Consider the following 13,918-nt stretch of genomic DNA (forward strand, 5'->3'; position numbering starts at 1 on the left):
ATGTGTCATGCTGGACAACATGTATATCCGACGGAACGTGCCCCTGCCCCCTGACATTGAACTGCAACCACCTGGTGATGATGAAGGGGATGAAGAAGATGTGGCTGCACATCATCGCAGTGCCGATGCACAGGAGAGACGTGCTGTGCGTCAGTCAGCGATTGCACAATATTTCTAACACACATGGGTGCAGAGGCTGACATGAAAGTTGGACAGAGGGCACTGGGTGTGGGATTACATGTATACTATGCACTGTATATGAATAAATTCCACATATGCAATAAGGAATGTCCAGTCAAGATTTTTTTTCACACAACGTGTGCATTTAACTGTCCAATAAAGATTAAAGTGCTCAAACCCTCCACCACACACACCCTCTCCCCCTCCCACTCCCCCACAACTCTCCTACACACCCTCACTCCCCGCCCCCTCCCCCCACAAATCCCCCACACACCCTCATCCTCTCCTCCTCCTCCTCCCCCCACAACTCCCCCACACCTGGTGTCCAAGCAATTGTCTATTGCCTTCATCAGGCTGCCCCGTCTACATCCTGCCACTCCCTGCACCCAGTGGCGGCATGTCCGAGCAGCGCAGGGTGCGCGCCGACTTGAATAGGGGGCTGGTTTGCGTGGACCATGAGGAATATGGGGTGTTGTGTTGTCGCGCCCCTCCTGCCTTGCTTGGGCACTGTCTGTGACAAACTATCTCACCAGTAAAGTGAGTTCCTCCTGCCGCTGTGCAGCGTGTCCTGCCTGCTGCCCCCCTGCTGGTACACCTTCCAGCCTGCTGCACCCCGCCGATACACCAGTGGAGGGTGCATGTGTGACATGGGAAAATGCATTTGGATCCTCTATGGGACTCATGCTCCCTTGTATGGACTCCCCCCAGACTGATCCGGGGTGGTGTTGTGGTATGTGTCGACAGGTGTGAGCTGGGAGGATGGGGCCGGACTTGGTGTAGCAGGTAGGTCAGAGGAGTCGTCCTCAACAGGCACACACACCTGTCCCTGCACGTCGTCATCTGTGAGGGGTGCTGTAGCTGACGCCTCCCCAACAGCGCTGTTCTCTGCAGATTGTGGCCCTTTGACTGTCTCCTGTGCAGGTGTCACAGGTGTTGTGGGTACTGTGGTGATGGGCCTTGGCGGCACCAGTGCTGTGGAAACAAGGGCTGGTTTGGTCTTCGGTGCCTGTCGTGGCTTGTGTGGGGCTTTGGAAGTGGAAGGCCTGTTGCATTCATCCCTGGCCCTCTTCTGCGGTGTATTTGGCTGTGGCAGTGAGCCCCTGGCCTCGCTGTCAGGATCTGAGCCTGTAGGGGACGAAGAGAGGGACGGCATGAGTGACGGTTTGACAAGCATCATGCATAAATTTGTATTATTGCTCATCTACACATTAATTAAGGTGAATAGGTAGTGGAATTTTGATGATCACTTTGCTTGCTATACGGGTGGATGATGCAGGCATCCGTCGGGGTCACTCACGTTGGGGTGGGCGTATGCTATGTGACATGCATTTCTGTTGTGGCCTGCGTGCAGTGTGACTTATGCCATTTTCATATTTGTGTGGTGTGTGTCAGGTATGGCATTGCCATGCCGCAGGCATGTGCATGTGTCTGTGCTGCGGACGACAACTAGGCTGGGAATGTGTATGTATTGGGCAATGCCTTGCCTCTTTAGACAGACAAATTGGTGGACTATCATCAGACTTTGCATTACAGTGTTTTCTTAGGACACTCACCTCCTTCAGCTGATGAGGTGCCGCCACGCTCCATATCGCCCACGCCTTCGATGGCCTCTTTGCCAATCATGCTGGCACAGATCTCCTCCCACTGGCTCAGCTTTATTGGTGAGCTTGCTCTTCCACCAGTAGCCATGGCCTGGCTCCTGTTTGCGGACAGCATGTTCCTGACTCGCAGACGCAGGTCATCCCATCTCTTCCAAACATCCTTTGTGGTGCGGGGGATGTTGCCTACTGTGCTGACTCTTTGGGTGACAATTTCCCAGATTTCCTTTTTCTTGATGACTGCCTCCCTCTTGAGGCTGTTTGCGAATACGACCTCGGCATTGTCAGCCAGGGTCTCAGCCAGCATGGTGAGCTCATCCTCATTAAAGCGCTCCTTGCGCTGGCGGGAGGTACCTTTTTTAACTGCCTTGGGCATGATATAGTTGTTGGAGGTTGATCTATGTACTCAGCAATATGCTCCAGGTCCTTGGTGCTGGGAATGGCAATGGATTGTGTTTTTAAAGATGGCTACCGTGCTCTTTCCCGTTCCTGTGCAATGACGCTGCGTCCTGTTCCACTTATTTATGGTGACCGCAAATAGCAGTGACCGCTGATAGCAGTGACCGCTAATGCCATTTAAATTGATGCCGGTAGTGCTGTATGCACTTTCCATGATGCCACTAACGGCCATTTTTTGGACTTTAACGACATGCCGGTAATGTCGTTACTGGCATGGTGCAAAGCTTGTGGACGCATACTCGTAATGGCCCTCTATTAGCGGGCTCTTTACTGCACGGTCACGGTATTTGCTCCATGCTGGTAAGGACAGTTACTTACCTCCAAACTTGTAATGAGGCCCTTAGATCTGTGTTCCATCTGAAAAGACTTACCTGGTATGCACACCATTACCACAGATTAGATCACAGAGTATCGCCTTATACCTAAGTATGGGGTTCGGGATCTGATTCTGATACTGTGCCTTTCCGTTGCAGCCAGTGGTGTCCCGGGAGTGTCTAACACATCTTTCGATTAACTGATCCCTCAGTCTGTTTCTTGGATACACCTGAGGGGAACATTGGCATGAATAATTAGTCTTCTACAAGATGAGTTCAACTGCCTGTGTTGATATACACCTCCAGACTATGAGGGGGTGACTCTGACACTGATTCAGCTTATCATGTCCACTGTACTTCAAGGACTAATAAACAGTTTTGGCTTGCTCCAGTCTTTGTCACTAGGCCACACAGCCTTTCTTGGTCTTCCTTTGAGCTTCATCTTATTTCTTTGCTGTGGCACACTTATAGCTATTAATCCTTCTTTCTCCATGGGTTTGAGCTTACTAAAATTGTGATATCGAATATCCAAATTCTATATAATGGCGGCACCGCCTGCAGCCTATTCACTACGCATTGCCAGCCTTTACGATTACTTAGTCTACTTGCGTTGCTGCACCTGTATGGTTGTAAAATGGCTTGCATTTTCTGCAGTGCTCTTCACATGTGTAATCTTCTTTTTTTCGCATGTGAAAGCTTACTCAATTTTTTTCTTCATCATCATTTTCCATAAGGACCATTCAATCTCTTTTTCAACCTCTCTTCTCAGTGTGTCACGCTTATTTCTTATGACGTCACCAGCCTCTCCTTCTCTCTTCATACTCCTTCAGGAATTTCTTCCAGGAGACTGTCATTTCTAAAGGGATACATCAGATATGGTTTTCTCAATGGATACCTTGTCTCAAAGGCTCTTCGTGGTATAGGTACCATTACTGGCGTTGCGCATGTTGCAATTTCCCGCTTCCAACATATGGGTAAAATAGGGTTGGGACTTCCTGCAGAGGCATTCGGCTACTCCTCTACACTCTCCCTTCAGGTTGATTCATCGACCAAGCCTTCATCACTGTTCACATCTTGGCATCTTCTCTTGAAGAAGTGCTTCTTCAGAGTCCAGATCTTCACCCCCCCCCTTCAGGGAGCTTGCTGATTTACATGTTCATCAATGCTCCAGGTCATGTGGCTGCATTGTCCATTCGGAATACAGTTGATCCATTGTCGCACATACTTCCTGTGGTTTCTTGGATGCAAGAACTTTGTTCCGTCAGGTGCTAGGATGCTAGCCTCTAAATATGTTCTGATTTCTTCACCTGTCAACTCCTTAGGTCCAACATCGATCATAATCTTCATTCCTACCGCCTTCTTTGCTGCCTTCTTACACTGTGTGATTACTAGCCTGATCACACAGAAGCCATCACCATCACCAATATCACTTCAAGAAACCTAAAGATGCTTGCCATCCATTGTGGAACCCATCAGAAGATTGATGCAAACCAACTGTCATCTGCAATATCTTCTGTCTCATCTTCTATCTGGTCATGTAGTTTCGTTAGTAACGTTATGGCCTCTGTCAAAGTCCCATTCTCGTCATCTTGAGAAAGTATGAACGTGCAACATGATGGCCCGATTTTGGCACAAACTCCTCCATCCATTTCTGTTGTCATATCAAGGACATATCTGTTCTGAAGAGTCATCAATCTTATGGCCCTGAATTCTTCCTTGATAGCGTTGAATCCCTTTATTGTAGTATTGATCATCTGCAGGAGCTCTCAACAAGTGATTTGTAACCACTTTGCATTGGCCATTGTCTTGATCCCTGATATAAAGATAGTCATTCATATTGCTGAAGTCTGGCTAAATAACCTGTGCTCATATGGAATAGCATCAAAGTCTTGTATTGATTTTGCAGAAAAAATGTTTTCCCTCCTTGTCCAGTTGATCACGTCAAGTGATCTTCTCCTTCTTAAATGGGCATCTGCCTTTGGAAACTCTCCAATGCTCACATCACTCTTAGGAATCACTAATGCTGGAAAATGGATAAGCACTAGTGAACAAGTCCCTTCCCAGTCATTGTATAACTTCATGCTGGCCCTGGACCCAAAAGCCCAATATCGATCCATCAGGACCACTGTCCCTGCTCCCATTCTAATAACATCAACTGTAATTTTAAAGCCTCTATTTCTTCCCACATAATTCTTTCCTTTTCTTTGGAACCACCATCATCGGGCCTGATTCATCTTCTACTCATGTCAACAGTCTGGCATGGGTAGACCATGACTTTAAACAAGCATTGTTCACTCTCTGTACTTCTGGCAAATATTCTGACTTCAATAGATGAGCTGTGCCGGACATCAGGCCTCCTTCCCATCCTTTTGTGGATTTCACTTGTCCATAAGCTAAGACTTGTGTTCATTCCCAACATCCAGGCCATCTAGCTATATCTGTTTTATTGGGACAATTCAGTTTCTTCATCTCTGCAACTACTACCTCTTCATGTCCTCTCTCAGTATATGTAAGCATCTTGCTTTTCCATGCAAGTTCCTTTACCATCTGTGTGGTCTTGATATAATCATCCTGGAAAGGAAATTACCATTTCGATCTCCATCGCAATGTGGCCCAACTTCCTTAAAATTGGCCTCTTGTCATGCATGTTGTAAGATGAATGAGACATCTGACATTGTACTCTGGAATTTCTCTGGCAATGAACGTTCACGTTCCATCCATGGCATAGAGTATGACGGCACAGGCATAGCAACTCTCCTTGGATGTTTTCTCTCCCCACTTTTTCATGTGCTGATAAAACATGTTATTACCTAAGTCTACTGTATTGTCTAGATATGTGTTTATCCCTTCATTAACTTCCTCTGCATCCCTCTTACTTCTCACTATTACTAAATCAGTGCTTATATAATAATCATGAAGTATATCGAGATGAGTTTTCTAAATGGGGGGGGACCACAGGAGTTTCTACATTAGTGGAAGTAAACAAACCAAGAACAGTATGTGTAGTCGGATGAATCATAGTGGTCCCTATCTTTACAGGAACATTCATATAATAGGGAATGCTAAAGAGAAGAAACAAAAAGACACAAAGCATGGTGGCACATAAGTATATCATAAACCAACATATTAATCTCCATCATTTGCAACATTCTGGACTTAGTTGGGCTCGCTCATTCTCTCAAAACCGTACCAGTTTCAGCATTCCACGTGTTTGGGATGCTCAATTAAGGAAGAAAAAACACTTTTTACACAGATGCTTTATGATAGGTTTTGCAGCTGTAGGATTTCTTCCACCATCGCTGTAAGCAACCTTCTAATCACAGGCCCATTCTTTGGATCCTGTAAAAAAGTGTGGATATCCACATCTCTTCTAACAAGGGCATGATAAGCTTGAAGAATAAATTCAAAGACAGCAACTAGAAGTCTATGGGAATCTCCGTCTGACAGGAACATAGACTTAATTAAACAAGTACTCAGTAAAAAATGAGTCAGGGTACTGCTCACGTTTTCAATTATCAAATTTGAACTTGAAATCCGGTTCAGGTATATTTGTGATACATCAACAACTTTCTACAGTTAATTTTCAAAGATTACTGTGGCTCAAGCAACGAGTTTGCACATTTGCTATAAAATCTATAAGGAGTGTCCAGGGGGAGCCACCGTCCAAATGCAAATTTGCATTTCTTAGTTCTTTGCCTTTTCGTCCTTCTTTTTTGTCATCAATTGAGTCTGCACACGCTGAAATTCTTCTTTGTGTCTTGCTTCTGAATCGATCATTCGAATCGAGCCTGAATCGAGGGTGCGACGGGCTCGCCGGCATGCAGCTTTACGTTGTGCAGGTGGATCCACGCTCGTCAACCTCCGACCTTTACTGCTAAGGGAGTGATATTCTCAACTGTGTAAGGACCTTTGAACCTTGGCTCGTGCCACTGCCTAGTGACGTTTTTGATCAGCACTGTATCACCGGCAAACAATCTTGGTGCTGATAATAATTCTGAAGATCCATTTGCTGAATGCTTTTCATATGTGGTCTGAGACTGACCCCCTTTATTTCCTAACATTTTTGCTGTACTCTGGGCATCACTTCTACTCCTCGATGGAGGAGTTAAAGGCATTCTCATTCACCTTCCTGTCACTAGCTGGTGGGGTGTGAGGTGGTGGTCCGAACCAGGCTGATTCCTTAAAGCATATAAGGCTAAGGGCAGGCAATGTAGCCATCCCGTTTTCAGTATCAATTTAAGCTTGGCAATCCTTTCTTTAAGGAGGCTGTTGAGTCTCTCACATATCCCGTTCGCATGTGGGTGATAAGCAGAAGAAAATGTGTGCTTAATGCTCAGTAACAGACTTATCTGTTCAAATACTTCATTAACAAAATGTGGTCCGTTATCAGATCTCAGCACCTCACACACCCCCATCTTGGAAAGACTTCACGTACTAAAAACTTTGCTGCGCAAGTCACATCATGGTGTGTACAGGGAAATGCTTCCATCAACCTGAAAAAGGGACACACCACCACTATCAGATACCTGTATCCATTACATACTTGCAGCATATCAACATGTGTAAATGCAGAAAATGACATTCGGTCGAGGAATTACTCCTCTAATCGTTCACAGTATATACCCAGCGGTAAACCTTTCATATACGATGCAGTTTACTAAATGACATGCAATGTGCTCTAACAGATTTAGCACAAACCAGTCTCCTGCAATTGTTGCAGCAAGACTTTCCCTAGTTATATGTGCAGGTTAATGCAGCTGTTCAAGCGCTACCCTTAACAATGCTACTGGCATCACCAGCTTTCCAGTGCTGTCCTGTCACCATAATACTTTTGTAGGGAGATAAAGAACACCTCCTTCCTTTCCATAATTCCTGCTCTTCCTGTGGTGCACTTCTTTGAATCTCCATTAATTGAGCTCTTGGTAAATGATTAAATCCTTTGTTCACTACCATAATCGGGACTACTTTCTCCTTGACATCTGGAGTATCAAAACTTGAAATATCTGGTGAATATGCAACCCTTTTGGCTTCTGCGTCTGCGATTTCATTCCCACAAGAGATAATATCAGTTTGCTTAGAGTGTGCTACGCATTTAACTATCACTATGGCTACTGAGAGATGTAGTGCCTTAATAAGCCTGTCCAACAAGGATGCGTGTTGCACTGGAGTGCCGTCCGCTCGGAGGTAGCCCCTCCCTTTGCAACGTGCTAACCCTTTATATATGGTTGATGTCACATATGTGGAGTCACTGTACACCATCACTTCCTGCCCTATATGATTTTCGAGCACGACAATAAGCACTACCTATTCTGCTGCTTGTGCTGAAAAGTGAGATGGTAGTCTTTCACTTGCTACAACCTCAAATTCACCATTCGCTCTGTGCCTCACTACATATGCGCCAGAATGCCTTTCTCCACTTGTTTGATAATCTTTCAAAAAACCATCAATAAAGAGAATCTCCTCTCCTGACAGTGCGTTCTCCTTTACGTGCGGTATGTCAACGTAAAATTCTTTGCAATTCGCACAATCATGCACATGCTCACCCTCTGCCACTGGCTCACCTACAAATGTGGCAGGGTTCACTATTTTACATCTAACAATTTTAATTGCTGGGTTTGAGATCATCACCTTGTGTGCCCAAGCTCTCTGGGATGTTAATATACCCTTGGGTTTCACTAATATGGCAAACAAAGCATGCCCTACAAAAAGCGTCATAGAACAACCCATTACAATACTTGTAGATTTCTCAATAGCGAACGTAGCGGCTGCCAATGACTGTTCACAAGGAAAGTGTCCTTTTATAAGTCGATCTAAAATTCCACTGTAATATGCCAGAGATGTGTACCCTAATGTGGTCCTCTGTGTAAGTACTGCTATCATGAATGTCCCCTTTGTGTGTGAAACAAGAATAACTCCTCAGCATAATTGGGAATTACTCAAACAGGAGCTGTACAAATTGCTTTCTTCAACACTTCAAATCCCCTCTCCATTTCCTCAGTCAATTCTATTTTCTCCTTGTTCACCTGTGCTTTCTTTAGAGCCTACAAAAGGGTTCTTGTGTACGAACTATAGTCAAACACCCATGCTCTTAAATAATTACATGGTCCCAAAAACGGGTGCATCTGCTTTACTGTGTGCAGTTTTGAAGTTTTCATAATCACCTCAGCTCTTTCAGGTGTTACCCTCTTTCCCTCATGTGAGATCAGCTGGACTATGTACAACACCTCTTCTTGACAATACTGCAGCTTCTCTTTGTCTACTTTGTATCCCTTGTCTGCTAGGATAGTCATTAACTGAATCGAGTCTTGTCTGTACTCATCTTCTGTGGTGCTACAAGTTAAAATGACATCTACGTACTGTATCACAGCCCTCTTCAAATCAATATTGCCTAGGTCCATCTTTAGGACCCTATACAAGATCGATGGGGACTCACAGTACCCTTGAGGCTGTGAGATGTATTGACCCACTTTTGCTCTGCTATGCTGCATCACCCTGTTATGATGGAATCAGAAACAGCAAAATGGCTGCAAAACCCTTGTGCGAACCAAAACCACTGAAAATCGTGCTTTTCAATGCATAAAAACATGGCGTCCCAATCTGCCATGCATGTTGTCAGTGGTGGAACTAAGCTCCCACTCCTGAAATGTGTCACTGGGCTCCATAACAATTGAAAATTGAGTGCAGAAGTAAAAAGCAGTGTTTTGCTACATAAAACTTCAAATATGGCTTTAAATCACCTTTTCTCTTTGCTGAAACTTCAGAATGCTGGTACAGAACACCTTTCAAATATTCAAAATTCTTGCTGGGTGCTACAATTCACTTAGTTTAAGAAATCATTGTGAATTTACAAGGTCCTGAAAAGCTTAGAGCATAAAGAGATTTCAACAGCAAAAGCGGCCTGTCTGTGGATCTGTCAAAAATCTCTGTGCAGCAGAGGGCTGCTGTGATGACAGCTGTCAGGGGCCTGCCTGATTAAACTTTAACATGTATAAACTGAAATGAAATGTATGCAATCTAAGAGGCCTGTTACCGATAGTAACCCATATTGTAATTGTTTGATCCCATGGTTTAAAATCTTGAATGAGAATTCTAGCTGTGATTTTATACAAGTTTGTTTGGTGCTAAGGAAAAGTCAACAGAATTAACAATTAAATTATACCTGGCTGAAGCTGCCAAACTGGAATAGCAGGTTTTCCACAGAAGGAAGGTCTTTCCCCCCAGCAGGAAATAACTCAGAGGCGGTAATTACAGGGTAGGAAAGAACCTGATCTACAGAGGCAAGAGGAACAATGACAAGCTCCAGCTCAGGAAATGCGAAGTGTGAAGACAGTCGTAAATGCCCTCTGCAAGGAACAAACATGGGGGATGGCTGCTGGGCTGCCAGGGAGAGACCAAGGGGTGGAGCCAAACAACCATTTGTTGCTTAAGAAGGACAAAGAACACATTTTAAAAAGACGGATAACTCACTATGTAAAATTGTGAAAAATATAAAAATAACAGAATTGTTAATGTAATTTCCAGCTGCACGGGTGAAGAGAATTGTGTGACATGTTCTGGACAGAAATGGCAAGAAATGTGATTTTACGCAAAATTTATTTCTGCTAGAAGTGTGAAACTTTATACACTTATTCCCATGTTAAACACGCACACTTGCAGAAATTTGCTTAAAAAGTGGACGTTGTGTTCCTAGGGAAAAGGGAAAAACTCTGCGAAAAACTGAGACAAGATCCCACAGCTAAGGGTTTTGAGGAATAGCTGCTATATAAAATATGTAATCTGTACAGGTGATTTTCAGAGAGGTTGCACATGTGGAAATATGTATTTTGCCAAACGTAGATTTTGTGTACCAGGGGCTAGGGGTGGATTCTCAGCCTCATAAAATCACACCATAAAGATGACTCTCTGTTTATCTCCTCCTATGAAGGCAGAGAGCAGACTCTGGCCCAATCACCTTTCAAAGGGGCAAGCTTAGGCTAAACTGGCCCACACTCCCCTTTATGATGTCAGTTCATAGCATAAATAGAGATAGCTCACCACACATAAAGGCAGACAGATTCACTCGCTATCCTGATGCTGGCAGAGCACCCTGCTGCTGAACTCTACATCTTCCTTGCTCCAGACTCCAGAAACTTGGCAAAGCAAAAGGCCTATTGCATAGCTGAACCATTCTCAACTAGGCCTCAAATTAGAGAACAAAACCCCACAAGCAGAAGGGGAAGCATCATAATACATCCAGGCTGTGCTGTTACTGCTTGCCTGCTGAAAATAAATATCATCAGAACCAAGAAGGGCAGATCCAGTCCAGTCCTCTGCCGTGCTGTGACCAGAGTGCATTGCAGATCCAGTCCAGTCCTCTGCCGTGCCGTGACTAGAGCGCCTTGCGGACCCTGCCCAGTCCGATGTTCCCTGCCGTCTGTCCTAAACCAGATCCAATCCTCTGACCAGAACTGACGGTCCCATTTAAAAACATATCCAGTGAAAGAATGTGTTCCTAGCATATGTACTTTGCATAGTATTATCCCTATCATAGACCCATCTTATCTTGTATTCAGAACCTCTATTGTTAGGAGTATCTTTGCATTGTCTGAATCCTCTCTCCAACCCATCTTATCTTTCCCCCATAACCAGTATTGTTAAAATTATCTTTGCACTGATCTTTTCTCATCTGAAGAAGGCGAGTTTCCTTAGCAGGCAGTCACCCTGATCAAGTGACTGTGTTCCTGTGTGGTATTCGTTTTGTTCATAGTCATCCTTTAGCTTAAGAAAACCCTTTTGTCATTTTAAAAGCGCATTCCTGTTTTCCCTTCTTGCGCCTACCTTGAAAAAACAACCTCTACTAAAATGTCTGTAACTTCCTCAGTTTTTGTGATAGAAACAAACTTTCAACTCCTGTGTGTAGCTAACATCCATATCCATATCGATCAATCAAACCCAAATCAATGTGATTCTCCCGTTATCGCGAATATCACGCAGTGAAAAGTTTGCCACAAACTTTTGTTTTGGAAAATTTCTACACGTGTAAAACAGCTTTTAATTGCTTCTGACTTTAATTTTAAGATTTCAAATGTTTGCTTTTCATTAAATCATTGCTTGTGTTTGTGTGCAACTATCCAAATTGGCTCCCATAAGAATTTATAACAATTTCAGCAATTATGGTCATATTTGGTGTGTTTGCCCCGTCCATTCTAAAGATAACTTTAAAAGCCATTCTGACAGCTTGACAGTCAATTCGGTTTTTCTCTTGTATTTGCTGGGGGAAAGTGGGATTGATATTCTGTTGAATTCTGCCATTGCTGAATACCTGTTCTCTCCTCCTATCTCTTTACATTGTCTATTGGGGGCTTGAGGGGTATGCAGGGGGAACCTCTAACTACAGTGCTATCAGACCTGAACCCACACAAAAGTATTATTTTCTGTGCTGAATTGTTTTGCTCACTACTTAATCCTCGTGTATTAAAGAGATTATTCAGTGTTACATCACCCCATTGGTGATTGTTGTGTACCTATTAAAGCATATTGTGTTACATTTAAATACATAAATAAATATTTACCTTTGCAAACAAGCCTGATTCCTGGTTCAGTGTGACCGGGGGGTTCCAGGAGAAGGGCGTGATATGAGTGGTATATCGTTCAGAATAAAGAACTTTTAGACAAAAATAAATAAGGATTTCAGTTGTGCACTCCATGATAGGCGTTGATTTGGGTGTGTGCCGGATTGAAATCACTACAGCTTGGGGGCTCATCACGAGATCCTGAATTAGACATACCACTTGTGACAGTCTAACACAGCGTGCTAACTGATGGGGTACATACACCTTGTTGGGCTACCATACTGTGCTACACTGTAAAAACACAGTTCAAAAGAAATACTCAAAGGAGTTGGGCCTGTTTTGCAAAAGTAAAAGTAATCCTGAGATAAATCAGAAGGAAATTAATATTTCCAGAATGGCAACCCCAGTGGAAATCAATATTGCAAAGGAACACCCACTTCACACATTGTTTTCAGGGGTGAATGGGTGAACAGGATGAGGACGTCTGGCTGCAGGAAATCAAACAAGTCACTGCCACAGAATTAGATACATGGCAGGACCAGGGTCCATTACACCAGGCACTTAGTGAATTGTATATGGCCCCAAAAGTGAAAGAAGAGCAGCATAAAATTGCCAAAATAGCGGCTTACCTGTACCTCCACATTGGAGTAATACAGGAAAAATATGCCAAAAACCTAGATCTGGCAAAGAGGCAAGTACAATCCCTAGAGAAAACCCAAACTGAGCTAGACTCTGCAGGGCAAAGGCTACAAGAGAGCCAAGAATCAGAGAGAGAAACCAGACAGTACCTGACAAAAGTAAAAGAAGATCTGGATCTCCTGCAGCAAGAGAAGGTAGAGCAAGATACCAAATTACTGACACTGCAAAAAGAGTGTCCAGAAAGGTTGGATTCTATACAACAGAGCCAACAAAAGCTAGAGCAGCAATTACATTATAATAGAGCCTGCACAGGGCAGATAATTGCCCTAGAAAGTCAGATTGATGAACTGAATGAGGAAAATAATAAATTAATAGTGAAGGATCTCCAAACTCAAACAGAATTTGATGAGGAGCGCCAGAAATGATCTGCCATTAGTAAACAAAGGGATGAGCTGGCTGCACAGATGGGCACTCTTACTCAGGAAAGGGACACCTTAGGCCAGGAAGTCAGCCACTTAAAAACCAAGTTAGAAGAAAATCACCTGGCCCTTCAGGGTCTGGGTGAACTCAAAACGGACTATGAAAAGCTGTTAGAGCATACCAGGATGGTGGAAGATGCTCTGGCAAAGAATAATCAGGCCAGTAAAGACCAAACTCAGGAGGTGAGTCTCCTGCAGCAGAAATTGGCCAATACTGCCAATGCAGTCAGGGAGCACAGAGAGACAAAGAGGCTCTCTGTGAAAAAAATGACAGGCTCCATAGACAGATAGCCTCACAGGAACAACTCAGAGAGACCAGTAAGGCTTTAATAGAAAAACAAAAGTGTCACATTCTTGCATGTCATCAGGGAGAAGGGGCTGAAAGAGATGAGGTCAGATGGAAGAGGGAAACCCCTGAGCATATCCTCAGGAACCCTGGCATCAGGGACTTTAATTCTTTCAATTCCATGGACTCTGCGTGTCCACTGGCTCATATGAACCAAGCGCCACAGGGATGGTGTCATGATCTCTGCTTCCAAAAGATCAGGACTTGCCCGACTCCCTTGGAAGCAGACCCATAACCCCGGTTCCGAGTGCCAGCCAGTCCCAATTGGGACCTTTTGGACCCTGTCCTGGCGCCAGTGGCACCAGGCTCATAAAGATGCCCAGTCCCAGCGCTGGAAGCGCCGGGCTCATAA

Source organism: Ambystoma mexicanum, chromosome 8, assembly GCF_040938575.1.
Source record: "Ambystoma mexicanum isolate Mex_15411 chromosome 8, UKY_AmexF1_1, whole genome shotgun sequence".
Lineage (NCBI taxonomy): Eukaryota > Metazoa > Chordata > Amphibia > Caudata > Ambystomatidae > Ambystoma > Ambystoma mexicanum.